The sequence below is a fragment of the Sminthopsis crassicaudata genome, chromosome 2 (assembly GCF_048593235.1).
Source record: "Sminthopsis crassicaudata isolate SCR6 chromosome 2, ASM4859323v1, whole genome shotgun sequence".
Lineage (NCBI taxonomy): Eukaryota > Metazoa > Chordata > Mammalia > Dasyuromorphia > Dasyuridae > Sminthopsis > Sminthopsis crassicaudata.
The window spans coordinates 36390787-36400679 of record NC_133618.1 but is presented as its reverse complement, the minus strand read 5'-3'; the positions used below and the strand labels follow the sequence as shown (position 1 = coordinate 36400679).

General features: G+C 39.8%; 1 pseudogene; it reads right to left on the bottom strand.

The window, feature by feature from the left end:
* Positions 1 to 8030: 8030 nt before the first annotated feature.
* Positions 8031 to 8733, bottom strand: LOC141553174 (chromobox protein homolog 3 pseudogene; annotated as a pseudogene).
* Between the last annotated feature and the right edge of the window lie 1160 nt (positions 8734 to 9893).

The following is a 9893-nucleotide window of genomic DNA, read 5'->3' as shown; positions in this document are numbered from 1 at the left end:
GTCAACACAAAGAGGTTTAGTGGTCTAATTAAAGTCACAAGGTTAATTAATAGATATAATGGCCACTTAGCCAAAGCTGATGGTTTTTACCCAAATATCTTTGGGAGGCTCAGGGCCATCAATCAAAATATATGCTAAAAGATCCCCACTCTCCCTTTTCTCTTTGTGGAAAGGAAAATTCACCATTGGGGCTTTTACCCTGATTAACGAGACAAAAGCCAGGATATAGAGAATTAAAAGGAGTTCATTTTAAGATTTTTCAAGATAGCAAAGTTTGACACACTGAACAATGAACTTCAGCAATGGATACAAGGTAGGGCCAGTTTTTAAAGATAATTTTAGGGCAATTAAGATACATCTATCTTAGCAGAAAATACTGAGCCATGGCATCTCGATTCTTCCCCAAATTAGCAAGACAGTGATTAATTTTCAGGTAAGACTGTGGGACCCAAAGGAGGTAATGCAAAAAGATGTCAACTTGGTGTCTCTTTCCTCACTAGAGAATCTCCCAAAGCTAATGAATCACCAAGGCTGGAAGTCTCTGAGTTAACAGAACTTTCAGTATCTCTACCCATTTCCTTTCCCTCGACATGTAGATAGAGACAAAGATGATATAGAGAGGTGACGCAGATTTAGTTAACAGTGTTATAAATACATGTGATTGAATGAGTTAACATGGAATATTTGACAGAGAGAGAACCTGGAAATCAAGAAACAAATCCTGATTCTAACCCATGCTGGCTGTGATCCTGATCAAGTACTCAACCTGTGAGTGCTAAAGACAGCTCCCAAGGACCCTGAGCTGTGGAGAAGATGCCATGTTTCATGGGTGAATGCTTGAGAGCTTATCTTACCAAATTACATCCGGAGAAACTGATATCTGTATTAATATCTAATTAATTGGTCTATGCTCAGAGTGAAACGAATGGAGTCTGGACCTGAAATCAGGAATACATGAATTCAAATCCTGCCTCAGATATTTACTAGCTATGAAGTCCTACCAATGTCGCTTCAACTTTGACTGCCTCACTTTCTTCATGTAGAATACATACAGAATATCAGATTAGTATGTTGTATTTTCATTAGATTATGAGAATTTAGGGAGCATGAACTAATTCTGCCTTTATCTTTATATCCCAAACACTTTGCATATTGTTTTATACAAAGCTTAATTAAATATGTTCTTTTTCAACTGACAGTGTCTGAGTGCAGATTAAAATATGTTTTACTACAGTTTTCTTTTTTGGTTTTCTTTCACAACATAATTAATCTGGAAATATGTTTAACATTACAGCACAGGTGCAACCTATACCAAATTGTTTGTTTTCTCAGAAAGGAGGAGAGGGAGAGAGAGAATTTGGGACTCAAAATTTTAACAAGAGAAAATTCAAACATTGTACATATAATTGGGGGAAAAATTTCAAAGCGGGTAAAACCTAGTGCTTCTTCATGTATTCATTTACTGCTGATTGAGAGATAGAGGAGACATGAGAGGCAGGCGGACCACACAGAAGGCTCTTGCAATCCCCCAGGACAGAAGGAAATGTCTCTCAGTCTCCTTGTCTCTGAAGTGTCACCATTACCTTCACAGCCTGCCTCTGAGCCCAGATTTATGTAGAGCTACATTTCTTTTTTTTTTATTTATTTAATTTTTATTTTATTTTATAATTATAACTCTTTTTTTTTTGACAGTACATATGCATGGGTAATTTTTTTACAACATTATCCCTTGCACTTACTTCTATTCAGATTTTTTTCCCTTCCTCTCCCAACCCCCTCCCCCAGATGGCAGGCAGTCTTATACATGTTAAATATATTACAGTATATTCTAGATACAATATATGTGTGTAGAACCGAATTTCTTGTTGCACAGGAAGAATTGGATTCAGAAGGTAAAAATAACAGTTTACACTCATTTCCCAGTGTTCCTTTTCTGGATGTAGCTGATTCTGAGAGCTACATTTCTAAAAACAGCCAAAATCAAGATATGCGATAGATCAGAATGTGGATTTTCATTCCATATCTGGAATGGAAGATGGGGACAAGGGCAGATATGACAGTTTCCTTCATGATGCACAGAACAACTACAGAAATCTCAGGAAGTGTCTGACAAAACTTTTTCACACAGGAATGAGGCTTCAGGCCAGGACCTGTCCACTCTGGGCCAGACCCCCTCACTGCCTCCTTGAGTTCTCACCTACTCAAGCAGAGGGAGGCAATGAGACAGGCTCATGAGCAGAGCAAAGGGAAGCACCTCCAAAGTCCACAGTCTCCGACCATCTCTGCCTCCTCTCCAGGGCTGGGAGCTCTCTAATGGTTCAAGGGAATGTAATCCTAGGGTAGAGAAAGAAATCTCCTTTCCTTTATCCATAGCCAGCTGTAATCATTCCTACATCAGACACTAAACCTGATCTTTTCTTTGCTCTTGAGGTTTTCCAATGAGGACATAACAGAAGGGGGCTCTTCTCCCAGAGTCAGACTGTGGCTCATAGGGTCCCTGAGGGGAGGCTCCTCCCAGACCGGTGGCTCTTTTGCATCTGAAGCCTCAAGGGAACTGCAGGGGGCCTTGCCTAGGCCATAAAGCTTCCTTCTTCCTTCCTGCCCCCTCAGGGGTGCTCTCTGCACAGGTTTATGAAAGCCAGAATGACCTCCCCATGGCAACTGCTATGGTTCCTGGTGCTCTGGGCTCAAGGTAAGACCTAGAAGGGTAGTCAATAGGGTTTAGGATATCACAGGTTTTCTGGGATGAAAAAGCAAAGACCCTTTGTTCCAGTGTGAGAGCAAACTCAGGCACAACATAAGCAGACAGAGACTGACAAACATGATTAGGCCCCAGATTAACAAACATGGTTAAATTTGGAAAAAAATGTTTCTTTCTCTTGTTGACAGTAAATACAACTTTTTGCCAGTCAGGGAATTTTGAGTGTTCTCCACAAAAAATGTCTCATTCCTACAATTTGATTTGGGCATGAACATAGTTCTATCTCTGTCTAATTTTTGTTGATTTCTTAGGTTCCCAAGGAGCCATTGTGCTGACCCAATCTCCAGCCTCCTTGACGAGCTCTCCAGGAGAGAGAGTCACCATCAGCTGTAAGGCCAGTCAGAGCATTACTAGTTCTAGTGCTAGCTACTTAAACTGGTACCAGCAGAAACCTGGCCAAGCTCCCAGACTCCTCATCTACTATGCTAACAGGCTGGCATCTGGGGTCCCTGCCAGGTTCAGTGGCAGTGGGTCTGGGACAGATTTCACCTTCACCATAAGCAGTCTAGAGCCTGAGGATGCTGGACATTATTACTGTCAGCATAGTTATGCGTGGCCTCCCACAGTGCTTCAGGCCTGAACAAAAACCTCCCCAAGCTGTTCAGTTGACTCAACTCAGAGCAGCAGGGGCCTCCTCCACTGGGGTCCCCAGGGTAGAGGAGCCCCTTCTCTCTGGGCAAGCTCACCTTTCCCAGGGCTTCCTCTTTCTGATCTCCCAGGTCCTCTCCTTTTTGTCTCAGCCTTGTCAGTCACAAACCCTGTCTGCACAGCCAAGGCAGATGGAGGTAGCACAGTCCCTGGGAAATAAAGGGAAAAATCCCAACAAGGAAGTGGTGACATTTCAGTTTTATCTTTGCCTTATCATAAAGTGTTTCTAAGTTGGGAGCCCAAATTCCTGCTGAGGAGCCTTTGCTTGTGTTCTCTGTAGCAATGACAGAAACTTGTTGCTTTTCTTTCATGTCTGAGACTTCCTGACCCCACCTGGAGTTTTCTTGGCAGAGATACTGGAAGGATTGGACATTTCCTTTTCCAAATCATTACATAAAGGAGGAAACTGCGGCAAACAGGGTTAAAGGACTTGCCCAGGGTCACCCAGGATTAAATGTCTCAGGATTAAGGTTCTCAGGTCATATTTTAACTCAAGCTCTGCATTCTATCCTTGTGCTCTCTGGCTGCCATGATCAGATTCATTTTTTTCTCCAGCCCTAGCAACACTGGTCCCATATGGTTGAGTTCTCTATTACCTGAGCTTGGATGAGTCAAGGTGAAATCTCCTTGACTCCTCATTTACAGACTCATTTCCTGTATCTTGAAGACCATAATTTTATTGCTTAACTCAGGCTAATATTGGCTCCTGTGTGGGTTAGAGTGTACCTCTGATCAGGCAATGGCGGGGAGGGGGTTCCCAGAAGAGTAGGTGGGTAGGCCACCCTTCTTCCTTTGACTTCTCTGTTAGTGCCTTTGGCTCTATTCTTTGCCCCAAAGGATCTCTTGGGGGAAGAAGGCTAAAGTCCCTGTCCATTCTAGTACCAAAAGTACATGAGTCATTTCACTGCTTCTAGAGAATTTTCTGGTCAGCTTTTGTCACTGAAAAGAAGAGGTGGTTGGCTCAGCTCCTAGATTTACTCAGTGGGGCCTTGGATAGCAGACTGGATTAAAAGCCAGAATCCTACAATATGTTGTTTATAGGAAACACACTTGAAGCTGGGAGATACATACAGAGTAAAGGTAAAAAGGTGAAGTAAAAACAAACAAACAAACAAAAAAACAAAACAGGGGTAGCCATCCTCATCTCATATCAAAGAAAAGCAAAAATAAATCTAATTAAAAGAGATAAAGAAGGGCACTATATCTTGCTAAAGGGCAGCATAGACAAAGAAGTAATATCAATACTAAACATATATGCACCAAGTGGTGTAGCATCTAAAGTCTTAAGGGAGAAATTAAGAGAGCTGCAAGAAGAAATAGACAGCAAAACTATAATAGTGGGAGATTTCAACTTTGTACTCTCAGAATTAGATAAATCAAATGACAAAATTAATAAGAAAGAAGTCAAAGAGGCAAATAGAATACTAGAAAAGTTAGGTATGATAGATCTTTGGAGAAAACTAAATGGAAATAGAAAGGAGTACATGTTCTTCTCAGCAGTTCATGGAACCTATACAAAAAACCTCAAATTCAAATGCAGAAAGGCAGAAATAGTAAATGCATCCTTTTCAAATCACAATCCATTGAAAATTACACTCAATAAAAAGTCAGGGGAAAATAGACCAAAAAATAATTGGAAACTAAATAATCTCATACTAAAGAATGATTGGGTGAAAGAGAAAGTCATAGACATAATTAATAACTTCACCAAGAAAATAACAATAATGAGATGTCATACCAAAATGTGTGGGATACAGCCAAAATGGTAATAAAGGGAAATTTTATATCTCTAGAAGCCTACTTGCATAAAATAGAGAAAGAGGTCAATGAATTGGGCTTGCAACTAAAAAATCTAGAAAAGGAGCAAATTAAAAACTTCCAGTCAAACACTAAACTTGAAATTCTAAAAATAAAAGGAGAGATTAATAAAATTGAAAGTAAAAAAAAAAAAAAAAAAAAAAAACTATTGGACTAATAAAACTAAGAGTTGGTTCTATGGGAAAAAATAGATAAACCCTTAGTGAATTTGATTAGAAAAAGAGGAAAATCAAATTGTTAGTCTTAAAAATGAAAAGGGAGAACTTGCCACTACTGAAGAGGAAGTTAGAGTAATAATTAGGAGTTACTTTGCTCAACTTTATGCCAATAAATTCGATAACTTAAATGAAATGGAATTATACCTTCAAAAATATAGTTTGCCCAGATTAACAGAGGAAGAAGTAAATTGGTTAAATAGTCCCATTTTAGGAAAAGAAATAGAACAAGCTATTAATCAACTCCCTAAGAAAAAAACCCCAGGACCAGATGGATTTACATGTAAATGAAATATATAAAAAACAATTAACTCCAATGCTATATAAACTATTTGAAAAAATAGGGATTGAAGGAATCCTACCAAATTCCTTTTATGACACAGATACCTAAACCAGGTAGGTTGAAAACAGAGAAAGAAAATTATAGATCAATCTCCCTAATGCAAAAATCTCAAATAAAATATTAACAAAAAGATTACAGAAAATCAACCCCAGGATAATACACCATGACCAAGTAGTAATAATTGACTATATCAATAACCAAATTAACAAAAACCACATGATCATCTCAATAGATGCAGAAAAACATTTGATAAAATCCACCATCCATTCCTATTAAGAATACTTGAGAGTATAGGAATAAATAAAGACTTTTCCTTAAAATAGTCAGGAGCATATATTTAAAACCATCGGTAAGCATCATATGTAATGGGGATAAACTGGAACCTTTCCCAATAAGATCAGGAGTGAAACAAGGTTGCCCACCATGACCATTACTATTCAATATTGTATTAGAAATGCTAGCCTCGCCAATAAGAGTTGAGAAGGAGATTAAAGGAATTAGAATAGGTAATGAGGAAACAAAATTATCACTCTCTGATGATGATAGATGGTATACTTAGAGAACCCCAGAGATTCTACTAAAAAACTATTAAAAATAATGCACAACTTCAGCAAAGTTGCAGGATACAAAATAAATCCACATAAATCCTCAGCATTTTTATACATCACCAACAAAATCCAACAAGAGATGACAAAGAGAAATTCCATTCAAAACAGGAGAGATTTACATGAACTGATGATGCTAAGAGAAATTAGCAGAACCAGGAGATCATTATACACTTCAACAACAATACTGTATGAGGATGTATTCTGATGGAAATGGATATCTTCAACATAGAGAAGATCTAATTCAGTTCCAACTAATGAAGGATGGACAGAATCAGCTACACCCAGAGAAAGAACACTGGGAAATGAATGTGGACTACTTGCATTTTTGTTTTTCTCCCCAGATTATTTTTACTTTTTGAATCTGATTTTTCTTTTCTTTTCTTTTTTTTATTTTTAAAGGAAGAATATAAAACTATTTATTGACCACTGTTCACCAGTATTTATAATAAACAATATACAGTTGTATAACATTCCAATGACTACAAAGTTATTTTTTCCCTGGCTCCTTGGAGCCAAGTGACCCAAATGCTCAAAAGGCTTGTCCTACTTTGAAGGAATGGTTGGGATAAAGAAGGAAAAACATGCCCGTCAAGGATAGAAGACTATATAACATGGGTACATTTGCTTCCCCATTTATGCCCATAGTTAGAAAAACACAACCCTCTCAAATGCCTGCCCTTTGGGCAGAATATTTTAGTTCCAGCAGATGGGGATGCTACTACATGATTAAGAGGACCCTTTGGTTAGTAAAACAAGATGGGACACCCCAACTTTCTGAAGCAAGAAGTTTTTCTCTGAAAATCAAGGCCAAAATGGTTCTACTTCAACATTGTAGGCAAATGTTCAAACAAGTTCCAGAAGCATTTGCCCGGGCATGTTCCTAAACTGAGACTGGGCATCATCAACAACCAAAATATCAGACCACCCCCCCAGCACGTGTCCCCTGCCAAGTTCTGGCAACCATGGCTCTCACCCACCTAGAAATGACCAAGAAGGCTTTGGGTGGACATGGAGTTGTCACACCCTGTCTGTTTGGAGCTGCCTCTGTGTCCCTAGGGAAGATGCTCACGTGGCCACCTTAATGGGGCCCAGACATCGAGCACCACCATGAACACTCCAGCAATACTGCATTCTCTTCTGTTCAAAAAGTTAGTATTTGGAAAAGCAAAGGCAGCCCAGTTCTCAGGCTCCTCAGAACCAAGCAATCATGGGGAATGGCTGCCGGAAGCAACCTTTAAATGGATTCACCTCTAGATGTAAAATGTAACTTTTAAGAAGCCGGGTTTTGAATGAATGTCAAATCTACACGGACATAATATTTTCTCGGACAGCTAACCTTAGGCATACATGGGGGCTAAACATTTCTTAGGATTCAGAGTAGTGACTACAGAAGTTATTAATTGGTATTTATAAAAGTTTTTCTCTACTGTGGAGGAATTTTATAATTCCATAGTATCAAATACTCTCTTCTGTGATAAATGTTAAGTAAATGCAGAAAGCTTGTATTTACTTGTTCAGTTACCAGTGTGTTGATGCAAAATAAAAACCAGACCAAACAAAAAACAAACCAAACAAAAACAAAAATCTACTTTAAAACCTACCCAACTGAGTTCTCATTAGATGTAGATGGTGCTCACACTGCTAACAAATCAAAGAATGCAACTGAAATCCAGATTTTAAAATAGATATACACATATATATGCACTGTATATGCGTATATCTATATTTAAAAAGCAACACAAATGATTATTGTGCTTCGTCTTCAGGACAAGAGTGCCAGGTCAGTCGCTCCTCGTAGAAGGCGATGACTATCTGAGGACATTTCATATTTACTTCTTTGGCCTGCACCAAGCCAGCCTCATCGGAGTCTTTCCACTTCATGAGAAACATTAGCTCTCCACTGCTATCTGAAGCACCAATGATTCACTCTGGATTGAGGCCCCGTGGGAAACCCCAAGGCTTGTCAGCAGACTCGCACTTCTTCGACTTGCTGTCATCTGACTCGCTGTCTGACAATGACTTTCTCTTAGCTCCATCTTTTTCTTTACCAGCCTTTTGAGAGTTCAGAAATGCTTCAATTAACTCTAGACAATAGAGGTTTTTCTTGGGCTCCCGTGTATTGTCGGCATCTGTAAAGCCTTTATATTTCAAGAAGTATTCCACCTTCCCGTTTACCACTCGCTGGTCCAACACCTTCTCCACTACAAATTCCTCGGGTTCTGCTTCCTCCATTTTCTTACTCTTGCCATTCTGTTTCTTGCCCATCTTTTGCAATGTATTTTTATTGGAGGCCATTTTTTATTGCAGACTTGAAGAGCTTTTATTCACTGCCACTCCAGGTCCGGGCCACCGCTGCTGCCGCTGCCCACTTGCCTGCTGCATGGGTGTGGGCCATGCCCGGGCCGCCGCGGCCTCTGCTGCTGTTGCTGCTGCTGCCTCCGAGCCCAGGAAAAGGACAGGGTGGGCGCGGCAGCTGAGCGGGGTTGGGCTGAGCCAGACTGGGCTGCGCGGGGTCGCCGCTGCCTCTGCTTCTACTGCTGCTGCTGCCACTGCCACCACCGCCACCGCCTGAATCTGATTTTTCTTGTGCAACAAGAGAACTATACGGATCTGTATACATATATTGTATTTAAGATATACTTTAACATGGTTAACATGTATGAGACTGCATGTCATCTAGAGGAGGGGGTTCTATGTTCTAGAAATAAAAAGATGTAATAAATAAAATCAAATATAATCCCTTTTTGGTCAGCTGCAAGTTTAAAATGAAAGAATTCACTTACTGTGAATTAATGGCAGAAATGAAAGTTTATTGTTGGATAGAAACCAGTTTGCTAAGAGACTGACTTTTATAGTGGCAGAGTCCTATCAGGGAAATGGAATCTGGTGCTTAGAATTCCTTCTCAAGGGCAGAGAGTCCTAGCAAATTGCTTGGGCCACTGAAAAGAGTGAGCCCAGAAACTGTCCTTTTTAAGGAGTCTTGAGGCTTCAGGAGCCAAGGTTCCCAAGCTTAGATTCTTATCAGTTTTCAGCCCAGATCTTCTATTGGAATTAACAACACTTGAAAGGGGTGTTTTTTACCAGGATTTCTAATTGAATCAAAAGCTCTGGCAATCTGGAAAGATAACTTGTCTGGGGGGGGGGGGATATGTCTTTCCCAGGAGGGGCTCCAAAGGGATCACAGATCAAAAGGAAATACAATTTCAGAATATCTTAAATCTTAAATCTTAATCTTAAAGGGAACACAGTTTCAGTAAAGGGAACGGTTTCCCTCCCCCTTCAACTTAACCCCAATTGCCTTTCAAAAAAATCCCTCCAAAATGGAAGAATGAAAGTGAGACATGGTTAGATAAAGAAATAAAATATCTCCTAAGAGAAGGTGCTTGCACTCAGCTTTGTAGAATTCTGTCAGATTTGTCTAGAGTGCACTTCAGGAATAGTGCACGGCTTGAGCAAAGACCTTGAGATGGGAGATGAAACATCATTTGTGAAGGAGAGAA